The sequence below is a fragment of the Polistes fuscatus genome, unplaced genomic scaffold (assembly GCF_010416935.1).
Source record: "Polistes fuscatus isolate 324 unplaced genomic scaffold, CU_Pfus_HIC Scaffold2, whole genome shotgun sequence".
NCBI classification, from domain to species: Eukaryota; Metazoa; Arthropoda; class Insecta; order Hymenoptera; family Vespidae; genus Polistes; species Polistes fuscatus.
This window is the reverse complement of record NW_025113096.1, coordinates 17,998,994-18,022,307: the sequence shown is the minus strand read 5'-3', so window position 1 is coordinate 18,022,307 and position 23,314 is coordinate 17,998,994. Positions and strand designations below refer to the sequence as shown.

Genomic DNA, 23,314 nt, shown 5'->3' with positions numbered 1-23,314 from the left:
TCTCTCTGTTTAATTTATAATAAGCGTTTCGAACATATTCAACCATTTCATTAATTGTATTAGACGAAGCTGATTATTGCATAAGCTATATACAATTGAAAAATCCTAGATTTTGATCGTATAGTTCGTATTCTATGTTGAAACAGATTTATTGATATAATATGCGAACTTAAAATCCTTTCTCTGCTTAGGGATATAAAAAAATGAAAATTTAGAAATTTAGAAATTTAGAAATGTAGATAGCGCAACGTTACAAGTCTTTCTTCGACGAGTCAAAGGAACACTTTTAATTTTAGTCAAACTTTCAGACTAATCCTTGCATTTTTTCTGGAGGGAATTTTTTTTTTATCTTTAAAGAAAACTTACAAATACTTTATCTTTCTATTGTGATGATAAGAGAAATTTGAGAGAGAACAAAAAAGCAGTATTTCCTGTCTCGAAAGAACTATACCAGTCAACGCGGGCCAAACATCGACTTTTTTATCTGACAGCTTCAAAATTTGACCTAAGGGTAAGTTGACGACGCTTAATCGAATGGTGCTAATTATAATAAAATCAGCAACCGGCATCTTGGGGAAAATAGGAGAAAAAAGGGTAAAATATAGACTTATCTTAGAATCTAGGCATTTAATCGAAAAAAGTTTCAAACAGAAGTTGTGGAAAATTGAAAAATACATAAAAAATGTTCTAAGATTTATCTTCGTATCTTTATTATTTATCGGATTATCATCGTAAAAAAAAAAATAATTCATTTTAACAGGAACTATTATTATTTAGTGGAGAGTAAAAATAATGAATTAATTTTGTGTCTCGCTATAAAATTAATTAGAATAATTAATTGATATAAATTCTTTGCCTCACAAAAATTTATTTGTATATAAAAATTGAATACGTATTCTCTTTAAGACGAAATTTAAAATTTAAATATTTTTCCTATTAAATTATGTATTTTATAAAATTTTAAATTACTGACTTTTTGTCTCGTAAAAATTTATTAGTTTATCAAATTAAATACATATTTGAAAAAGAAGAATTTTATATCCACACATAAAATTAATTCAAGATATATATGAAAGGATATTCTAAAAACGTGGAATTTATTTTTTGTCTATACATAATTTTAATTCATTTTTATTATGTTATAAAAAACAGTAATGCATTCTGATTCATCTTCGAAGTATTAAGAATTGTACGAAATAAATTGAGCTACTATCAAGTGGTGCGTTAGCGTAAGTAGTAATGTCTTCGCTTCTCGCGCTGGTTTTTAACGTTCGATTCTTTATGGGGGAATTATTTGATATTTGAATACAAGATTGTTGTATAAGATATTCATCGAATAGTTTCTACTATCAGAAGACAATTATTTTTATATATAAATTACCGTTAAAGTAAAGAGATCAATTATTCTGCAGATTATCCAGGTAATGTGCAAATTAACCAAGATGATTCGTTAAAATATGAAAGATTGTTGTATACGATAGTCATCGAATAGTTTCTACTGCTATTGGGCAGCAAAACCTAGAGAAGGAATGTCAATCATCTTTCGTTGTCCTTTCATGGGCCTTTTTAGTTTCAGGAACAAAAAAAAAGTCACAGATGATAAGATCTGGAGAATACGGTGGCTGCGGCATCATTATTGTGTTGTTTTTAGCCAAAAATTCGATCACAAACAATGATGTGTGAGCAGGGGCGTTACCATGGTGCAAAAGCCGAAAAATAGACAACATCAAAGACGAGCCAAAACAAGCAAAATAGCTGTCAAAAATTAATTAAACATTCAAAGTATCCGAACTTGTCAGCATAAGTGAGGGACATGAGTACCAACATAACGCCACAAAAAAATTCAAAAACCCGCGGGAATTCAAAATTCGCGATACTTTTGGAACAGACCTCGTATGCAAACCTGCGAAAAGTATTGAACGTTTCTTTCCGATTATTTAATATTTTTTCCTTTTCGTTTATTTTATTATCGGTAACAAATAACGCGAGAAACGTTATATGTCCTCTGAGAAAGTTCTTTTTGAAATGTTGTTTATATAACTTTCCTAACATTGCGCATGTGTGCAACGGTAATAATATACGTAATAAATAGAATTTAATATTGTAACGTTCTGATTTTAATTATTTTTTCATTTTTATGCAATTATTTTAACGTTTCTGTGCAGTGATGATTTCGTTGTGGTAGGGTAAAATTTTCATTTAATAAAATATCAGATCGAAATTCTTTAATATTCAAAGTATGTTAATAATTATGTATTGTTCAAAATGATATGAATGTTTCTAAACAATTTGAAATATAAGTAGAGTGTGTTAGAATATTAAAATAATTGTTAATTAATCAATAGAAGTATCTATTGTTGTTTAAAAGTTCGGAGTATATGATCTATTTACCGTCCTTCTCGAAATCCACTTTTAAACTGATGGGGAAGATGTGATAGTGCTTGTAGAAGTTGGAATGAATTCAGCAGGACTAGAAGTAGTCGCATTTGCTATAGTTGAGTCACGACATGCGGGAAGTGATTTTGATGTTTCTAATTGGAAAAGTGTATCTTGGATCCACTTTATATGATTGGATATACGTGTGTGAAGAGAATACGAATTACAATCACAAATCGTTGTACCACCCGTTAATGTTTTACCAAGAGAGAGACTAACGATTCCTCTTAAAAACCATACATTTCCAGTTTGAAATACCAATCCTCCACCGCTATCACCATCGCAAACAGATGTTCCTGAAATTCAAATAATAATTGGTAGGTACAGTTTTTAAATATGTTCATTTTCCTATATTAATTTTGATTTTATATTCACCATTTGTATAACCAGCACAAAATTTATCCATCGTTATAAGATTTTCAGATTCTACATAATTTTCTGAAGATTTGCATTGACTAAGAGGAACGTAGGACAATGATACAGATTGCAGAACATAACTGGAGTATCCTTCATGGGTTCTTCCAAAATCTGAAGCTACCCCTAATCCAGATTCAATGAAATCACCATTTAAACAAGCCAATCTTAAAGAAGATGACAGTACAAATGGCCTTCCGATTTCCAAAATAGCTATGTCATTAGCATAATTTCCTTCGTAGCCCACATAATTACAAGGAACATAAATGCCTTTCACCTTTAAAAAAAAGAATATTATTAACTTTGTTACAATTGATGTATAAGCAGCATATATATGTATAGCATTTCCAAGTTTAGTATCTGATTTTTTTTTAATAAAAATTCTTTTCTATTTTTCATACTCTGGCTTTTTTTAAAGAATCTCTCATCGTGCAGGTTAGAATCATAGTCACGAAAAATATTTCCAGTTGCTATATAATATTTATTTTGGTTCTCTATCCTTCGATACGTTTCATCATAGATGCAATGTGCTGCGGTAAGAAGGAATTTTTCTTTTATTATAATAATAATATAAGAATATATAGCAATAGCTCCGCAAACAAAATGTTTCAATCCGTTTGAAATTTTTTCTTTATACAAAGTAGCGTGCTAGGGAACTTGTGAGAGTTTAGATAAATAGCCGATTACAGCTGCTGTGATAGCAATGGATCTTTTTATTGAATGAACAACCACCCCGCATTCTAAAACATGTAAGGAAACGAACATTAAAATATATGATTATAATTAATGTTACTAAATTATTAAGTAGAAATTCATTTTATTATTATACAGGTTTATTCAATTATTCTATAGAAAATCTATCACTTTTCAATAATATATTTTAGTATATATTACAAAGTCAAATATTTAACAAAAGATAATTCACAATTGTAAACCTGAAATTACACACAATTAATAAGTTTAAATATCCAATTTTTTAATTATCAAGTTTTTAATTTTAATTTTTGTTTAAGTGACATAAGAAATTAGCGTTAGGGTTAATAAATTAATTTAAAGAGTTAATGCTGCATTAAATATGGCATAAATAAATAACTCTTTACACTATTTCAATGAAATTTGCTACACATTGTACTAGAACCCTTGTAATTATAATTATAGGTAATATTTGTATGTTTTTTATCTGAAATTGTTAGATAATTAAAATTTAAGATATATTATCTAGCATGCTATATTCTAATAATATGTTTATAAAAAATTTTCCTTTAATATACTATGATATTATAAAAGAATAAGTACCGGTCTAGGTTTTTCAAATTGTTTCAAAGCTTTCAACGTGTTAAGTCACTTAACATAGATATCAGGATATTTCTAATTACAAGTATTTGTACATATTATAATTTTGGTTACAAAAAAACGGTTATTTTTCCTCATAAAAGTTAGAAAAATTTTGCTGACACCCCTAACATAAACTACATACTTGGTAAACATCGTATTGGTTGGGGTTCCCAATGACCAGTGTCGTTACATTTAACTTGATTTTTTTGTTTCAATTGAACTTTTCCAAATTCTTGATAATTGCTGCGACAGCTGAGTTCTGCGATGGTTCCAGGCAAAACAGGATATTCACAAGATCCCCATTTACCATTCAATGTACATTGAGCGTTAGTCGATGCTGAAGTCAATGACTGGCAACGTATTTCTAAAATAATATGAGAATCATTAAGAAAATGATTAGTAAAGAATTGTCGTTATAAAACAAACGTATGTAATCTTACCTGTACAAACTGGATTATTTAACCAGTTTCCTTCTGGATCACAAAATACATCACCGGAATTGCTTATTTTGTATCCAGGATTGCAGGTATAAATTAAAATAGATGAAGTTGGTAATTTTGTACCCTCCTGCACGTCGCAATTGCTTTGTTGTGATTGGCATTGCAAATTACATGATTGTCGATAGCAATTTGCTAACTTGGGAGACACCGTATAAACATTTGTTTCTACTGCAACGATTGAAAGAGTTATGAATGTTAAGAAGACTGTGAAATAAAACTAATTGTTAAACTACTCGATCATTCGTCAACTAAATTTTCTACAAGAATCATACAAAGTCAAAAATAAAAACATTTTTTAAATAACAAGATTCTTTTACTATCAGGTAGTTGATTAACGTGTGAATTACATGTTTACGAATACTATTTATAATTGATATTACCAATACTCTTGTTTTCTTAGTTCAATATAAATAATATTGTTCTTTGAGTTCAACGGTATTCTGTAATTTTACACAAATCTGATTTCTGATTTCTTGGAATGAGATGCGTCGTATATTCGTTTATTGAATAATTGATTATACCATAATATATATAATATTTGTTTTTCCTACTAAAAATATTTTCAATTTTCATGCTAAATTTTCGGGTTATTTAATCCATGAGATGAATTTGTATTTCGCGCCGAATTGGTTTGGTTGATGCGGCGCTAGTGGAGTTGCGAGGGCGTTCAAGGGCTCGAGAAGGTGGGGGTAACGTACCTTTGGCCACGTATATGGGAAGAACATCTGACCACTTCCGTTCAGGACAAGGTACCTGCATAAATTTTTTGTGCATAGGTACAGTTACGCCATATTGGCTTTGTTCTAAGTTTTTCGACTAGCGTGCGGCTCTTCTTGTGCGAATTACAAATAATTCCTGATTTCCTGATTTTTGGGTTTGATATTCAGGTATCATAAACATTGTATACAAAATCATTCCTGCTATAAAACAATTACATAGTTAGCATTTTCACTGCTAATTAGTGCTATTAATAACGATTACTTCTATCGAATCAAATCTACACAACAGTACGAACTATTTATATTTATTCCGATTGGTCTACAATCGCAACAAATTACGACCAGACTGATATATTATAATCAACGTTAAACATTCATATTCATATGTTTTTAGTGGTAATTATTGAAGGTGAAACAAAGGACACAAAAAATAAATTCTAACAAGTTTTCAAATTACCTGTTATAAAAATACAGAAACCTTAGTTGTTATTTAAACAATAAACGCAATGGAATCAATGGAAAATATGGAAGAAACTGAAACAACGGAAACAATGGAAACAACTGAAACAATAGAAACAACAAATTCAACGGAAACAACGGAAAAAACAACGGAAACAACGGAAAAAACAACGGAAACAACGGAAACAACAGAAAAACCGAAAAAAAAGGAAAGAATGACAAAGTTAAGTCTCGATGAAGTAGTAAAACTTGCCAAACTTAGGAATTTCATGAGCTTTGGTCTATAATTCAAGAATTTCTTTAGAAAACGAAACTAATTGGACTACATATTACTAGAATATAAATAAACACAGGAGGAAATAAATTTGTATATATATAACAATAGTTTTAATCACATTCATTTTATGAAGATAATCGATTAATCGAAAAACACCGTATCATCACAACATTCTTTACAAGAGAACAAGAAGTTTTTATTTCTAGTGTGTATTGTTAGATACGTATTGTTAGCCAGCGTATTTTTTGGTAAAATAGATCTTGAAAATTATTTCGAAGATTACAAATAGAAATTCTGATTCTTATTTGTTTATAACACCCCATTGAGATATTGAAGATGTAAAATTTTGTATTAATTGTCAATGTTCGATAGACGAAAACGAGTATTGTTTATTATTCTTCGAAAAAAATGATTATTACTTATAATAGCTTTCCTAAAAATAAAAAAACAGGGATTATTTATGAATTCAAAACATTGAAATATTATAGCAAAACTAATCACTATTGAACTACTAATCACAATTGAACGATGATAATGTAAAAGATTTTTGTCATTTTATAAAAGCATCACATTGTAAAAAAAGAATATTAATCAAATCCGAGACAGTAACCATTTTATTTGGGTGACGTTCAATTTCATAATACTTTACTTATTGATTATAATTATCATTTATATTATTATTTTAAATAAGAATTTAGGTAGGACGATAAGTCCTATCTTTTACACACCTCTCCTGTTTAAACAAAATAGTTTAATTTAGATATTAAGTTGTTCAGCGTCCGTTAAACAATTATTATATCAGTAGATTTTTATACCTGCCGACAATATACTTTTTTTAAAAAAATTCTGTATCTTTAATACGACCCTGCAACCCTATACTAGCATGTAATTGTAAACCAAATATTTTTACGAATTGAGTATATGTAACTATTATAATTAGATACGGATAGGCAGTTACACAACGACGTAACGATAAATTAAGCATTATGCAGGAAATATTATATTTTATTAATTATAATAAGTGTATTACAGAACATTTACGGACATATTATTAACATTGGATGGAGGTTTGACTCTTTAGATTATACAGATATAGTTTCAAGCAAATCGAAATATATATAAAATATATATGATTTATTTCTTACAAATGTAACGATTGCTAATTCCACAAAAGTATTTGGAATATCGAAATTTAAAATATTACTAATAATAAAAAATATTACTTTATTCCAGAAGGATACATCTTTGCTAGTAAATTCTTTGGCGAATATTAATCTTTTCTTCTTATTAATATCACTAATGTATGGCTTCTTTCTGGGCACCCTAGCATAATAATCATTTTTACGTAGCACTCTTCTACATAATTATGGATGTACATCTTTCTTAAAGTACAAGTTAACTACTGTTGCAAGTTTTGCAGCAGTAATTTTTGGATTTTTTCTTATTTCAGGGATCAAAGTTCTTTCTTTTCGTTCCGCTACCTTCTTTGGTCGACCTAAATGGTATTTATTATATTTTTTATAATTCCTTCAGATTTCGATTTTTTAATAATGTAATGTATCATAGATCTATTCATATTTAAAAATTTACTTATTTCATCGTATGTTTTTCCTTCTTTGCGCTACATAACAATTAATATTCTATTAACTTCAGAAAATTCAGATCTTTTCGGACTCATGATCAATATCGTAATGTTTCACCACGAATACTGAACTGTGACTGAGACAAATGTACATAAGGCAACAATTAACGACCTTTCATGTATCCATTTAGTTATGGAAAAACTTTTATTTCCATTATTTCTTGATCTTATTGTAAGTGCTAAGGTGTGCAATACGAAAGTGTAGCGCTGTGCAGGTTTTTTCGTAAGGTATAGTTCAATGAGAATATATAAGGGAAGATTATGGTAGGGCCCACTCAAATTTTTTTTAAATTTTGCACACTTCTAGTAGTCTGTAAGAATATTTTTCGTTCCTTTAAACAAGTTATATATATTCAGTTGTTTGATTGAAATTACATAGACTCCTTAAATTTTCACGTTCTCCAACCCGGAACGTAGCACTCACCACCTTACGAGCGAACACGTAACAGGAGCACTAAAATATTTGATGTTCTAAAATTTGTGATTTACTCGAAAAGTCAAGGCGATCTGAGACGAGGGAAAGTGTGTCCCTAAATTAGATTGCTAACCGAACTACACCTAGTGGCTTCCACAGGTGTCTGTTTCTTCGAATAAATTTTAATCCGAAACGAAAAACTGATCTACTTCGAATGTTAAACAACATTTCCCTAAATTTATGAGAACTTCTGGCAACAGTAGAAATTCCTATAACGTTGTGTTGGTATTTGATTAAAAAATTATCTTCTCAAAAATAAATGATTTGTTTAAAACTACTACTAGGTTCTTCTGAATCCTTCGATAGATTTGTTTGTCCAATTTGTATTTCATTGATTTATGATGTTTTATAATTCACTTTTGTCTATTGTATTGTCGAATAAAAAACACACATATTTTCGTAAAGTTCAATGTCCTGAGAGATCATTATTGCGTCGAAGAAATCTAAATTTTGTATTGTAAATAAATGATTTTGTATTCGATAACTTATTAGCCCATATATAAATCGGTTAACCAAATAAAAACTATCCATATATTCATAATTGCATTGTCGAATTAGTTGATTTAAAGTAAATCCATAGTGTCGTATGCTTTTACCTTCGATTTGATCACGATAATATAAACGATACCTAGCTGCACTCTCGTTCCTGAATTTGGAGTATAAATTCTCTAATATGAATATAAGTTGGTCGTACGTTAGTTCAAAAAGATCGGTAGGAAATAAAACCATCCACATTATGCCATAAGCCGAGGATTCTAACATATTTAATAAAAAAGGCACTTTTTGGTCATTTGTTAATTCGAGTTCATCGATTGCATACTCAATGTAATTTTGCCATATAAGAAAGTCTGTAAATTTCGTATTGAACTTATCAATCATAAGAAGACCTCATGATACTAATTGCACCATTCTATCCATTGCAATAAATATATTTCAAAAACAAATAAAAATTATAGATTTATTTTATTGTATGAAAAGTTACGATCCGTTGGAAGTTGCTCGATCTTTGTTGTTTTTGTTTTCACTTTAACTGATTAGTTTCATGTATTTAGTGTATGTATTTCGCAAAGTTATTAGACAAGTAAATCTCTCTGGTGAATTAACATTTACGCGTGTTATGCTAGTTGTGTTTTCTCTTACGGAAGAGAAATGGGAATAAGAGGAGAAAATACAGACTTGTCACGCTCTTCTATTGTTCATCCCCAGTTTCTTACAGCAGATTGCTTACAGCGCACGAGGGTTAAAATTTTCGAAACGTGGCACAAATGTCGGAAATAATAGACATTCATTTATAACTTTTAACGAATAAAAAATGTTATGTGGACCCAGTGGTGCTGTTTCCAACTATTTATACTAAACAATTAGTTATGCACGAGTGAAAAATACAATTTAAATGTGTCCGTCAAGCTTATCGCGTGTGTGAATAACGTTAATTTAAAAAACACATTGTAAAGTTACTATTTTACCGATTTTAAAGTACAAATAAGTTATTTATTTTGAAAGTGACATAAGTTCATTTTCCCAAAAAATCGAGTTAGCTACTCTAATAGTTACATTTTTTCATGATATTTTCATAATGAAGCCACTTATTACTAATATATTTAAAATTATTAAAATTTTGTAGAACGAAAAATTGCTGATTAATGTTTAAAGTTTATTTTAAAAGTTAAAGTAAAGTTTAAAATTTATTTAATGCTAAATAATGTTAAATTATACACTTTGCGATCGGAAGGCGCCTTCCCGGCCACAGCTATTCGGTCCACAGGTCGGATTGCGAGTAAGCGACGACAACGGTGTTTATGTTAGATTACGTTATATCCAAGAAATAGGAATGCCGTATTGGTACTTGAAGAGGTTCCTAAAATGTTGATATCCATTCGTATGAAATGTAAAATAACACATCTTAACGAAGATAAGATTAGAATTAGTAAACGGTCCTTCTAAAACATGGACAATGTTTTGTAAATTATATTAACAAAAAAAAATACAGAGATAAGAACAAAAAAAATATATTGTTAATAATATAAATATAGATAAACTATGAAAATATAACATTTTTCTAAGATAATTTTTGTAGAAGGTAATTTTCATGTACCTATAACGTGCCTAATACATTCACGAATATAGCGTAGACTAAACCACCTTAATCGGCAAAAAATGTAATCGACCACAAAAACTATCGTCAACGGCCATACCGCGATTAAAGTACTAGTTCTCGTCACTTCTCCTCGAACCATCGAGGCGAGTGGATCGTGCCGGAGTTCATACGTGAGTGAAATCCGATGTGAATTTTCACGGTTAGGGCAAAAACTGGATCGACCAGTGCTATAATAAGAAAGAAATTATTAGAAAAAGCAAAGAAAATATTAATCTAACCATCGATAATTACTTTCGATTAACATGTCAGCCTCCTACAGAGGAGGTGGCAGTAACGGATGTATATATAAATACTAGTAATATGGACAGTGACAAAACTGATATGGAAACACAGGGAAATACAATGGCCAAAAAACGCGCTCGCTTGAATCCGAAACCTAAAATACCCGCGAAGAGGAACAGAAAGGGGGAAAAACATTTGAAGACACTGATGAAGAAAAATCTCGGAGTGTAAATGAAGAAAGTACTGACCTTTAGCGTTCAATAATGCAAAAGAAAATTGACAATCTCTCGGAGACCATCGAAGACCTAAGAAAAATGAACAAAGAATTAAAGGACGAGAACGAAAAATTGAAGAAAACTGAAAAGAGAAGAACAAGCTCCACGGCGGCTTCAAATATAATCTCTGAATCGAACAGCGTAAAATCATTTGAAGATAATATAAAGCTTAGTAACAGATTCGCTCCGTTAACCCCCAAGGACGATGTAAAAGCGAAGCAAAAACAAACCGAAGTAAGAAAACAAAACACCGATACACCGAAACAACCGCGGCTTACCGCACAAGAACGAACTACGGAAAAATAATGTAAACTACCTCCGATAAACATCGTTGGAAAAAACGCGCAAACGATAACGACAGCTCTGAAGAAAGAACTTAAAATCGAGAAATTCTATGTGAGAGACAATGGAGAAAACAAACTGACGGTGAGCGTATCCAGTTACGAAGACTACGATAAAGTCAAGGCGGCCTTAGACCAATCAAATACAAGGTATTTAGCATACACCCCAAAAACTGAAAAGAGTCAAACGTTCATCCTTAAAGGAATGAACAACAGCTTCGAACCAGAAGAAATTATCAATGAGCTAAAAGAAATGAATATTAAAGACCTTGAATTCATCAAAGTATCGAGATTCACAACAGCTCATGCATTGAAAATGAACAAGAAACTTCCAATGTTCATTGTGCAGATATCGGCAGCTAGCGTATCGTCAAAATTGCGTAGCATTAAATATGTCAACCATCAAGTCATAAGATGGGAAAAATTGCGAAAAACCGAAATCATCCAATGCAAAAAATGCCAAAGTCTCGGACATGTAGCATCCAATTGTAACATGGGGTACCGATGGGTCAAATGTGACGAGAACCACGAGCCAGGTCAATGTAAAATCAACAAACAAGACAAAGAGATAAACAGAGAAATCCTCTTCTGTGTATTGTGCAACAATCATGGACACCCTGCATCGTACAAAGGCTGCCCGAAGAGACTAGCATTGCTAAAAAAAATCAAAGAAAAGAAACGAGTAGAACAAGAAAGGAGGCAACATAAAATCATACAAATAAATATCAATGTTAGACCTAACCTCCGATACTCTGAAGTCGTAAAAAACAACCTGACAAACAACAGAGTGGGTCGCAGAGAAGCATTCGCCACTAACGTTATCCAAAACCACCAACCGATAACAGAAACACAAAAAATCTCAGAAATAGCCGAAGACGTTAAGAAGACTCTCATAGAGGTCTTCCAAAAGCAATTTGACTGGCTTAAAGAGAGAGTCATCGAAAATTCAAAACGTATGGACGTTTTTTTTTATATCATCGAACAAAATGACAATGGACACGCATATTAATAAAAAAATAAAAAACCGACAGCAAAGACTCAACATAGTCAGCATAAATGTAAACTCGCTCATACAAAACTACAGAAGAGCAACTCTTCTTAATTTATGAAAACACATAAACCCGACATCATTCTCATAAGTGAAACCAAGCTTAATAGCATCCATAAAATATCATTCCAAAACTACGACATCATAAGAACAGACAGACCAAACTCCATTCAAGGTGGGGGTACCGCTATAGCAATAAAGAGAAACATCAAGTACACCAATATAAATCTGCAAGCACTTACGAACTCGAAAATAATAGAAACAACTGTGATAAAACTCAACCTCACCGATGGCGTTTCGATATACATAATTGCAGCTCACGCGGCAGGTAACCACAAAAAAGAATTCCATCTCGAATTCGCGAAAATGTTCCGATACCTGAAACTGGAAGCATCGAATAACTACTACGTAATAGCAGGTGACTTGAACGCGAAACACCAATACTGGAAAAATAACACATGCAATCCAAGAGGAACATTCTCTTCAATTGGCTGCAAATAACGACATAGAGTATAAAGCTTGTCTAAGGAGCACAGATATCCCCTCATTTCCCAGAGGAAACTCATACATAGATATCTGTATAGCGGACTGTAGATTAGAGTTCCACAACACCGACAAAGACGGAAACTTGAGATGTTTACCCTACGATAGCGACCACAATGCGGTATCGATGACGATCTCCAAAAAAAAGATACTCTTTTTACTCTAGAAGAGCAGGACATTTCACATTCTTTAAACTACAGACAAACCGACTGGGACAAATTTCGGAGATTTTAAATAACTATTGCAGAATAAAGATACCCAGAGATATAGAAACCTATCGAACAACGAAATAATAGTTATCTGGCAGTGATGAACGAGGCTATAAAAAAAGCAATAAACTCAACGGTACCGAAAATAAAACACCGAGACTCAATGGAAGTATACTCTAATGAACGCATAAGAAAGATACAGAAGACAAAAAGCTATCTCATAACGAGAATAAATCGGGCGTACAGGAGGTTCGAATATCATGTAATCCAGAACTTACGATGCTGAAAGACACATTATCGGAGGTTAAACAACAACTCAAACAAAATACTCAATATCTATAAATAAATATTGGCGAAAGAAAATCCGTGATATTCCAAAAAACGATCCAGAAAATATGTTCCCAATAATAAACCGGATATTTAGACCACGTGGGAAAGCAGCGATCGCGAATCTACAGATACCAGAAAATAATACAGACTTGCTGGAGAGAGCGGGCATCGATATAGAAACATTAAGCAAGAACCAATCGAACAACTACATCATAGCCGAACCGAAAGATAAGCTCAATGTAATAGGGGCACATTTTGAAAATATTCATACCCAAAATAGCGAGATGGGTAAGGAACGTCTATGTAGACTGATTGAAGGGACAGTAAATAATCTCAAAAATGAAATTGTTGAAGAAGAACGCAATAAGACTACAGTGACAGAGTTCTCGGTGAACAACCGTTCCGATAAACCCTCGAACGAAACTTGTAATTACTTCACCAACAAGGGAGAACTAATAAAAATATTCAGAAAGCTAAATAATAAAAAATCAGCAGGCATAGACAACATACCAAACATCGCTCTGAAAAACCTACCGGTAAAAATGATTGACCTATACGGAGTGCTCTTTAATAACGCACTGAACAACAAATATTTTCCGGACAGCTGGAAAAAAGCAAAGGTAGTAGCAATACCAAAACCAGGAAAAGACGCTACGGAACCATCGAGCTACAGGCCTATCAGCTTATTACCTAACATAGGAAAAGTTTTCGAAATCCTCGTTAACAGAGCACTAACTAATTTCTGTAACGAGAACGATATTATACCGGAAAGACAATTTGGTTTCAAACACAAACACTCTACTCTACACGCAGTCAATAAACTCACCTCGGACATCTGCTGGGCACTTAATAATAACGAATGTGTAGGAGCTTGTTTAATAGATCTTGAAAAAGCCTTCGATACAGTATGGACAGACGGACTTATATACAAAATGATCAAGAAAAAATTTCCAGACCATTTGATCAAATTAACGTACAACATGATACAAGAAAAAAGTTTCGTGACGACCGATGGTAACGAGATAACAAATACTGTGTTCGAAGTGAAGAATGGTCTCCAACAAGGAACAGTCAACTCACCAATACTCTTCAACATCTACAACAGCGACATACTGAGACTTTTTGGTTTTAACTCGAACAATAATAAATCTGCAATAGCATTCGCCGACGATTTGATCATCTATAACAAAGGGAAAAAAGCCACGATTATCCAAGAGCAATTAGAGAAAGCCTTTCACGAAGTATTATTCTACTGCGATTCCTGGAAGCTGAAAATAAACACAAGTAAATGCGAAACGATACTATTCAGACCACGACTCGACAAAGCGAACCGAGATGTGAAGAAAAATTGGAAGAGCTTTGGAATCAAAAAAGCGAAAGACTCGGATGATAAAATACCACACAAAACCACGGTAAAATACCTAGGAGTGTACATAGATACACATTTAACCTATAGATATCATATGTATGAGAAACTTGAGAAAGCAAAGAAAGGATTCCAGAAATTGGGGAGACTAATGCATAATGCTCACTTAAACCCAAAAATTAAAGTTAACTGCTACCTGACGATAATCCGCCCAATATTGACATATGGAAGCCCGATTTGGTTCAACCAAAATGCGGCAACGATGGAAAAAATCAGGTCATTCGAACGAAAATGTCTACGTGCCTGCCTGGGAAAATATAGAACAGCTGACTCGAACTACCAAAAATACATAAGCAACGAAAAATTATACGATTTAGCAAATACAAGCAGAATAGATACGCATATTCTCAAACTGAATAGAGATCATTTCGCCAACACGAGGAAGGTACCTGGCAATAGTCTAATCTCAGCAATAACATATCCAAACGACTCTTACTTCAAGAAAACGCTAATGACGGGATATATACCACCCGAAGCATTCATCTACCTGGATAAAATGGGATACATCCAGGACAATAATAACGTCCCTATAATATACCACATAAGTAGAAAAGCGAGGAAAACGACAATTGAATATGACCAATTCTTGGACAGCAGGAATCAATCCAACTGCTGGACATACAAAATGACGCTATCTAAGAAAGATCGTAAGGACCAGCATCGGCGGAATGTAAAGAAATATTGGTGGTTAAGCGATTGAAGGGAAAAGACAGAATAGATGAACTTTGATACAAAAGTGCCATAAGAAGAATCGACTAGTCAAGTCCAAAGACTGATAATAAAAATTGTAAATAGTGTATATAAATATAGAAATAAGTAAGTTAGGTTAAGTAAAAAATAAATAGAACAAGCGAACAGTTTTGAAGCCTTTCTGTTCGATGAATGAAAGAAACGGAACAAAAGCGTAAACGTAAACCTTGTGAACGCTAAAAATATATATATATATATAAGGATCACGGATAGCCGTATAGCACTAAGTGTACCATGACTGTTCATGACATTGCGAGCCGCGTAACCGGCCTTTATGTCTCAACAACAACAAAATTATTATTTTATCTTTTGTTTATTATGAATCAATCAAACAATATTGTACTCTGTGGCTTAAAAAGAAACAAATAAACGTTTTAAAAAAATAAAAAAAAAAAGTACTAGTTCTCGTCCGATCACTAAAGTCAAGCATCGCTGGGCACGGTTAGTACTTGGATGGGTGACCGCTTGGGAACACCGTGTGCTGTTGACATTCTTCTTTTTTTTTCTATTTTTATTAGAAGAGATTGTCAAGATTAAACAAAAAGTAATATATCTCTATAATATAAATTTTATTTTTTTCTTCAGGAAACAATTTACTGAACGATTCCTTACCATCTCACCTACCATATTAATTGTGTCTGAACTTTTTCACGATCGAAAATTTCCATATAAACCGTGTTTTCCGAGACTCGTACGTATCAGGCGTCTTGTAGTATTTTCTTTTGTTTTTTCCATAGTAGTGCTACGAATTAATGGTTAAGAGCAATTAATAGATGTGTTGTTCTCGTCAACGGCCATACCGCGATTTAAGTACTAGTTCTCGTCCGATCACTAAAGTCAAGCATCGCTGGGCACGGTTAGTACTTGGATGGGTGACCGCTTGGGAACACCGTGTGCTGTTGACATTCTTCTTTTTTTTTTCTATTTTTATTAGAAGAGATTGTCAAGATTAAACAAAAAGTAATATATCTCTATAATATAAATTTTATTTTTTTTCTTCAGGAAACAATTTACTGAACGATTCCTTACCATCTCACCTACCATATTAATTGTGTCTGAACTTTTTCACGATCGAAAATTTCCATATAAACCGTGTTTTCCGAGACTCGTACGTATCAGGCGTCTTGTAGTATTTTCTTTTGTTTTTTCCATAGTAGTGCTACGAATTCAATGGTTAAGAGCAATTAATAGATGTGTTGTTCTCGTCAACGGCCATACCGCGATTTAAGTACTAGTTCTCGTCCGATCACTAAAGTCAAGCATCGCTGGGCACGGTTAGTACTTGGATGGGTGACCGCTTGGGAACACCGTGTGCTGTTGACATTCTTCTTTTTTTTTTCTATTTTTATTAGAAGAGATTGTCAAGATTAAACAAAAAGTAATATATTCTATAATATAAATTTTATTTTTTTTCTTCAGGAAACAATTTACTGAACGATTCCTTACCATCTCACCTACCATATTAATTGTGTCTGAACTTTTTCACGATCGAAAATTTCCATATAAACCGTGTTTTCCGAGACTCGTACGTATCAGGCGTCTTGTAGTATTTTCTTTTGTTTTTTCCATAGTAGTGCTACGAATTCAATGGTTAAGAGCAATTAATAGATGTGTTGTTCTCGTCAACGGCCATACCGCGATTTAAGTACTAGTTCTCGTCCGATCACTAAAGTCAAGCATCGCTGGGCACGGTTAGTACTTGGATGGGTGACCGCTTGGGAACACCGTGTGCTGTTGACATTCTTCTTTTTTTTTTCTATTTTTATTAGAAGAGATTGTCAAGATTAAACAAAAAGTAATATATTCTATAATATAAATTTTATTTTTTTTCTTCAGGAAACAATTTACTGAACGATTCCTTACCATCTCACCTACCATATTAATTGTGTCTGAACTTTTTCACGATCGAAAATTTCCATATAAACCGTGTTTTCCGAGACTCGTACGTATCAGGCGTCTTGTAGTATTTTCTTTTGTTTTTTCCATAGTAGTGCTACGAATTCAATGGTTAAGAGCAATTAATAGATGTGTTGTTCTCGTCAACGGCCATACCGCGATTTAAGTACTAGTTCTCGTCCGATCACTAAAGTCAAGCATCGCTGGGCACGGTTAGTACTTGGATGGGTGACCGCTTGGGAACACCGTGTGCTGTTGACATTCTTCTTTTTTTTTTCTATTTTTATTAGAAGAGATTGTCAAGATTAAACAAAAAGTAATATATCTCTATAATATAAATTTTATTTTTTTTCTTCAGGAAACAATTTACTGAACGATTCCTTACCATCTCACCTACCATATTAATTGTGTCTGAACTTTTTCACGATCGAAAATTTCCATATAAACCGTGTTTTCCGAGACTCGTACGTATCAGGCGTCTTGTAGTATTTTCTTTTGTTTTTTCCATAGTAGTGCTACGAATTCAATGGTTAAGAGCAATTAATAGATGTGTTGTTCTCGTCAACGGCCATACCGCGATTTAAGTACTAGTTCTCGTCCGATCACTAAAGTCAAGCATCGCTGGGCACGGTTAGTACTTGGATGGGTGACCGCTTGGGAACACCGTGTGCTGTTGACATTCTTCTTTTTTTTTTCTATTTTTATTAGAAGAGATTGTCAAGATTAAACAAAAAGTAATATATCTCTATAATATAAATTTTATTTTTTTTCTTCAGGAAACAATTTACTGAACGATTCCTTACCATCTCACCTACCATATTAATTGTGTCTGAACTTTTTCACGATCGAAAATTTCCATATAAACCGTGTTTTCCGAGACTCGTACGTATCAGGCGTCTTGTAGTATTTTCTTTTGTTTTTTCCATAGTAGTGCTACGAATTCAATGGTTAAGAGCAATTAATAGATGTGTTGTTCTCGTCAACGGCCATACCGCGATTTAAGTACTAGTTCTCGTCCGATCACTAAAGTCAAGCATCGCTGGGCACGGTTAGTACTTGGATGGGTGACCGCTTGGGAACACCGTGTGCTGTTGACATTCTTCTTTTTTTTTTCTATTTTTATTAGAAGAGATTGTCAAGATTAAACAAAAAGTAATATATCTCTATAATATAAATTTTATTTTTTTTCTTCAGGAAACAATTTACTGAACGATTCCTTACCATCTCACCTACCATATTAATTGTGTCTGAACTTTTTCACGATCGAAAATTTCCATATAAACCGTGTTTTCCGAGACTCGTACGTATCAGGCGTCTTGTAGTATTTTCTTTTGTTTTTTCCATAGTAGTGCTACGAATTCAATGGTTAAGAGCAATTAATAGATGTGTTGTTCTCGTCAACGGCCATACCGCGATTTAAGTACTAGTTCTCGTCCGATCACTAAAGTCAAGCATCGCTGGGCACGGTTAGTACTTGGATGGGTGACCGCTTGGGAACACCGTGTGCTGTTGACATTCTTCTTTTTTTTTTCTATTTTTATTAGAAGAGATTGTCAAGATTAAACAAAAAGTAATATATTTCTATAATATAAATTTTATTTTTTTCTTCAGGAAACAATTTACTGAACGATTCCTTACCATCTCACCTACCATATTAATTGTGTCTGAACTTTTTCACGATCGAAAATTTCCATATAAACCGTGTTTTCCGAGACTCGTACGTATCAGGCGTCTTGTAGTATTTTCTTTTGTTTTTTCCATAGTAGTGCTACGAATTCAATGGTTAAGAGCAATTAATAGATGTGTTGTTCTCGTCAACGGCCATACCGCGATTTAAGTACTAGTTCTCGTCCGATCACTAAAGTCAAGCATCGCTGGGCACGGTTAGTACTTGGATGGGTGACCGCTTGGGAACACCGTGTGCTGTTGACATTCTTCTTTTTTTTTTCTATTTTTATTAGAAGAGATTGTCAAGATTAAACAAAAAGTAATATATCTCTATAATATAAATTTTATTTTTTTTCTTCAGGAAACAATTTACTGAACGATTCCTTACCATCTCACCTACCATATTAATTGTGTCTGAACTTTTTCACGATCGAAAATTTCCATATAAACCGTGTTTTCCGAGACTCGTACGTATCAGGCGTCTTGTAGTATTTTCTTTTGTTTTTTCCATAGTAGTGCTACGAATTCAATGGTTAAGAGCAATTAATAGATGTGTTGTTCTCGTCAACGGCCATACCGCGATTTAAGTACTAGTTCTCGTCCGATCACTAAAGTCAAGCATCGCTGGGCACGGTTAGTACTTGGATGGGTGACCGCTTGGGAACACCGTGTGCTGTTGACATTCTTCTTTTTTTTTTCTATTTTTATTAGAAGAGATTGTCAAGATTAAACAAAAAGTAATATATCTCTATAATATAAATTTTATTTTTTTTCTTCAGGAAACAATTTACTGAACGATTCCTTACCATCTCACCTACCATATTAATTGTGTCTGAACTTTTTCACGATCGAAAATTTCCATATAAACCGTGTTTTCCGAGACTCGTACGTATCAGGCGTCTTGTAGTATTTTCTTTTGTTTTTTCCATAGTAGTGCTACGAATTCAATGGTTAAGAGCAATTAATAGATGTGTTGTTCTCGTCAACGGCCATACCGCGATTTAAGTACTAGTTCTCGTCCGATCACTAAAGTCAAGCATCGCTGGGCACGGTTAGTACTTGGATGGGTGACCGCTTGGGAACACCGTGTGCTGTTGACATTCTTCTTTTTTTTTTCTATTTTTATTAGAAGAGATTGTCAAGATTAAACAAAAAGTAATATATCTCTATAATATAAATTTTATTTTTTTTCTTCAGGAAACAATTTACTGAACGATTCCTTACCATCTCACCTACCATATTAATTGTGTCTGAACTTTTTCACGATCGAAAATTTCCATATAAACCGTGTTTTCCGAGACTCGTACGTATCAGGCGTCTTGTAGTATTTTCTTTTGTTTTTTCCATAGTAGTGCTACGAATTCAATGGTTAAGAGCAATTAATAGATGTGTTGTTCTCGTCAACGGCCATACCGCGATTTAAGTACTAGTTCTCGTCCGATCACTAAAGTCAAGCATCGCTGGGCACGGTTAGTACTTGGATGGGTGACCGCTTGGGAACACCGTGTGCTGTTGACATTCTTCTTTTTTTTTTCTATTTTTATTAGAAGAGATTGTCAAGATTAAACAAAAAGTAATATATCTCTATAATATAAATTTTATTTTTTTTCTTCAGGAAACAATTTACTGAACGATTCCTTACCATCTCACCTACCATATTAATTGTGTCTGAACTTTTTCACGATCGAAAATTTCCATATAAACCGTGTTTTCCGAGACTCGTACGTATCAGGCGTCTTGTAGTATTTTCTTTTGTTTTTTCCATAGTAGTGCTACGAATTCAATGGTTAAGAGCAATTAATAGATGTGTTGTTCTCGTCAACGGCCATACCGCGATTTAAGTACTAGTTCTCGTCCGATCACTAAAGTCAAGCATCGCTGGGCACGGTTAGTACTTGGATGGGTGACCGCTTGGGAACACCGTGTGCTGTTGACATTCTTCTTTTTTTTTTCTATTTTATTAGAAGAGATTGTCAAGATTAAACAAAAAGTAATATATCTCTATAATATAAATTTTATTTTTTTTCTTCAGGAAACAATTTACTGAACGATTCCTTACCATCTCACCTACCATATTAATTGTGTCTGAACTTTTTCACGATCGAAAATTTCCATATAAACCGTGTTTTCCGAGACTCGTACGTATCAGGCGTCTTGTAGTATTTTCTTTTGTTTTTTCCATAGTAGTGCTACGAATTCAATGGTTAAGAGCAATTAATAGATGTGTTGTTCTCGTCAACGGCCATACCGCGATTTAAGTACTAGTTCTCGTCCGATCACTAAAGTCAAGCATCGCTGGGCACGGTTAGTACTTGGATGGGTGACCGCTTGGGAACACCGTGTGCTGTTGACATTCTTCTTTTTTTTTTCTATTTTTATTAGAAGAGATTGTCAAGATTAAACAAAAAGTAATATATCTCTATAATATAAATTTTATTTTTTTTCTTCAGGAAACAATTTACTGAACGATTCCTTACCATCTCACCTACCATATTAATTGTGTCTGAACTTTTTCACGATCGAAAATTTCCATATAAACCGTGTTTTCCGAGACTCGTACGTATCAGGCGTCTTGTAGTATTTTCTTTTGTTTTTTCCATAGTAGTGCTACGAATTCAATGGTTAAGAGCAATTAATAGATGTGTTGTTCTCGTCAACGGCCATACCGCGATTTAAGTACTAGTTCTCGTCCGATCACTAAAGTCAAGCATCGCTGGGCACGGTTAGTACTTGGATGGGTGACCGCTTGGGAACACCGTGTGCTGTTGACATTCTTCTTTTTTTTTTCTATTTTTATTAGAAGAGATTGTCAAGATTAAACAAAAAGTAATATATCTCTATAATATAAATTTTATTTTTTTTCTTCAGGAAACAATTTACTGAACGATTCCTTACCATCTCACCTACCATATTAATTGTGTCTGAACTTTTTCACGATCGAAAATTTCCATATAAACCGTGTTTTCCGAGACTCGTACGTATCAGGCGTCTTGTAGTATTTTCTTTTGTTTTTTCCATAGTAGTGCTACGAATTCAATGGTTAAGAGCAATTAATAGATGTGTTGTTCTCGTCAACGGCCATACCGCGATTTAAGTACTAGTTCTCGTCCGATCACTAAAGTCAAGCATCGCTGGGCACGGTTAGTACTTGGATGGGTGACCGCTTGGGAACACCGTGTGCTGTTGACATTCTTCTTTTTTTTTTCTATTTTTATTAGAAGAGATTGTCAAGATTAAACAAAAAGTAATATATCTCTATAATATAAATTTTATTTTTTTCTTCAGGAAACAATTTACTGAACGATTCCTTACCATCTCACCTACCATATTAATTGTGTCTGAACTTTTTCACGATCGAAAATTTCCATATAAACCGTGTTTTCCGAGACTCGTACGTATCAGGCGTCTTGTAGTATTTTCTTTTGTTTTTTCCATAGTAGTGCTACGAATTCAATGGTTAAGAGCAATTAATAGATGTGTTGTTCTCGTCAACGGCCATACCGCGATTTAAGTACTAGTTCTCGTCCGATCACTAAAGTCAAGCATCGCTGGGCACGGTTAGTACTTGGATGGGTGACCGCTTGGGAACACCGTGTGCTGTTGACATTCTTCTTTTTTTTTCTATTTTTATTAGAAGAGATTGTCAAGATTAAACAAAAAGTAATATATCTCTATAATATAAATTTTATTTTTTTTCTTCAGGAAACAATTTACTGAACGATTCCTTACCATCTCACCTACCATATTAATTGTGTCTGAACTTTTTCACGATCGAAAATTTCCATATAAACCGTGTTTTCCGAGACTCGTACGTATCAGGCGTCTTGTAGTATTTTCTTTTGTTTTTTCCATAGTAGTGCTACGAATTCAATGGTTAAGAGCAATTAATAGATGTGTTGTTCTCGTCAACGGCCATACCGCGATTTAAGTACTAGTTCTCGTCCGATCACTAAAGTCAAGCATCGCTGGGCACGGTTAGTACTTGGATGGGTGACCGCTTGGGAACACCGTGTGCTGTTGACATTCTTCTTTTTTTTTTCTATTTTTATTAGAAGAGATTGTCAAGATTAAACAAAAAGTAATATATCTCTATAATATAAATTTTATTTTTTTTCTTCAGGAAACAATTTACTGAACGATTCCTTACCATCTCACCTACCATATTAATTGTGTCTGAACTTTTTCACGATC

At 33.2% G+C, this 23,314-nt stretch overlaps 1 long non-coding RNA gene and 17 other non-coding genes across 18 annotated transcripts; 17 read left to right on the top strand and 1 right to left on the bottom strand.

The window, feature by feature from the left end:
* Positions 1-2,657: 2,657 nt before the first annotated feature.
* LOC122516538 lies at positions 2,658-2,948 on the bottom strand. Its single transcript, XR_006303595.1, has 2 exons — positions 2,812-2,948; positions 2,658-2,732 (listed from the first exon to the last, which is right to left on the bottom strand). It is a non-coding gene; the product is annotated as an uncharacterized LOC122516538 (long non-coding RNA).
* Positions 2,949-16,345: 13,397 nt separating this feature from the next.
* On the top strand, positions 16,346-16,464 carry LOC122517246. Its single transcript, XR_006303753.1, has one exon. It is a non-coding gene; the product is annotated as a 5S ribosomal RNA (ribosomal RNA).
* A 299-nt stretch (positions 16,465-16,763) lies between these two features.
* Positions 16,764-16,882, top strand: LOC122517244. Its single transcript, XR_006303751.1, has one exon. It is a non-coding gene; the product is annotated as a 5S ribosomal RNA (ribosomal RNA).
* Positions 16,883-17,180: 298 nt separating this feature from the next.
* On the top strand, positions 17,181-17,299 carry LOC122517243. Its single transcript, XR_006303750.1, has one exon. It is a non-coding gene; the product is annotated as a 5S ribosomal RNA (ribosomal RNA).
* Positions 17,300-17,597: 298 nt separating this feature from the next.
* Positions 17,598-17,716, top strand: LOC122517242. Its single transcript, XR_006303749.1, has one exon. It is a non-coding gene; the product is annotated as a 5S ribosomal RNA (ribosomal RNA).
* A 299-nt stretch (positions 17,717-18,015) lies between these two features.
* LOC122517241 lies at positions 18,016-18,134 on the top strand. The gene has a single exon (XR_006303748.1). It is a non-coding gene; the product is annotated as a 5S ribosomal RNA (ribosomal RNA).
* A 299-nt stretch (positions 18,135-18,433) lies between these two features.
* On the top strand, positions 18,434-18,552 carry LOC122517240. Its single transcript, XR_006303747.1, has one exon. It is a non-coding gene; the product is annotated as a 5S ribosomal RNA (ribosomal RNA).
* Positions 18,553-18,851: 299 nt separating this feature from the next.
* On the top strand, positions 18,852-18,970 carry LOC122517309. The gene has a single exon (XR_006303810.1). It is a non-coding gene; the product is annotated as a 5S ribosomal RNA (ribosomal RNA).
* Positions 18,971-19,268: 298 nt separating this feature from the next.
* Positions 19,269-19,387, top strand: LOC122517308. Its single transcript, XR_006303809.1, has one exon. It is a non-coding gene; the product is annotated as a 5S ribosomal RNA (ribosomal RNA).
* A 299-nt stretch (positions 19,388-19,686) lies between these two features.
* LOC122517307 lies at positions 19,687-19,805 on the top strand. The gene has a single exon (XR_006303808.1). It is a non-coding gene; the product is annotated as a 5S ribosomal RNA (ribosomal RNA).
* Positions 19,806-20,104: 299 nt separating this feature from the next.
* LOC122517305 lies at positions 20,105-20,223 on the top strand. The gene has a single exon (XR_006303807.1). It is a non-coding gene; the product is annotated as a 5S ribosomal RNA (ribosomal RNA).
* A 299-nt stretch (positions 20,224-20,522) lies between these two features.
* On the top strand, positions 20,523-20,641 carry LOC122517304. The gene has a single exon (XR_006303806.1). It is a non-coding gene; the product is annotated as a 5S ribosomal RNA (ribosomal RNA).
* A 299-nt stretch (positions 20,642-20,940) lies between these two features.
* On the top strand, positions 20,941-21,059 carry LOC122517302. The gene has a single exon (XR_006303804.1). It is a non-coding gene; the product is annotated as a 5S ribosomal RNA (ribosomal RNA).
* Positions 21,060-21,357: 298 nt separating this feature from the next.
* LOC122517301 lies at positions 21,358-21,476 on the top strand. The gene has a single exon (XR_006303803.1). It is a non-coding gene; the product is annotated as a 5S ribosomal RNA (ribosomal RNA).
* A 299-nt stretch (positions 21,477-21,775) lies between these two features.
* Positions 21,776-21,894, top strand: LOC122517300. The gene has a single exon (XR_006303802.1). It is a non-coding gene; the product is annotated as a 5S ribosomal RNA (ribosomal RNA).
* A 299-nt stretch (positions 21,895-22,193) lies between these two features.
* Positions 22,194-22,312, top strand: LOC122517299. Its single transcript, XR_006303801.1, has one exon. It is a non-coding gene; the product is annotated as a 5S ribosomal RNA (ribosomal RNA).
* A 298-nt stretch (positions 22,313-22,610) lies between these two features.
* Positions 22,611-22,729, top strand: LOC122517298. The gene has a single exon (XR_006303800.1). It is a non-coding gene; the product is annotated as a 5S ribosomal RNA (ribosomal RNA).
* A 298-nt stretch (positions 22,730-23,027) lies between these two features.
* Positions 23,028-23,146, top strand: LOC122517297. Its single transcript, XR_006303799.1, has one exon. It is a non-coding gene; the product is annotated as a 5S ribosomal RNA (ribosomal RNA).
* The last annotated feature ends 168 nt before the right edge of the window (positions 23,147-23,314 follow it).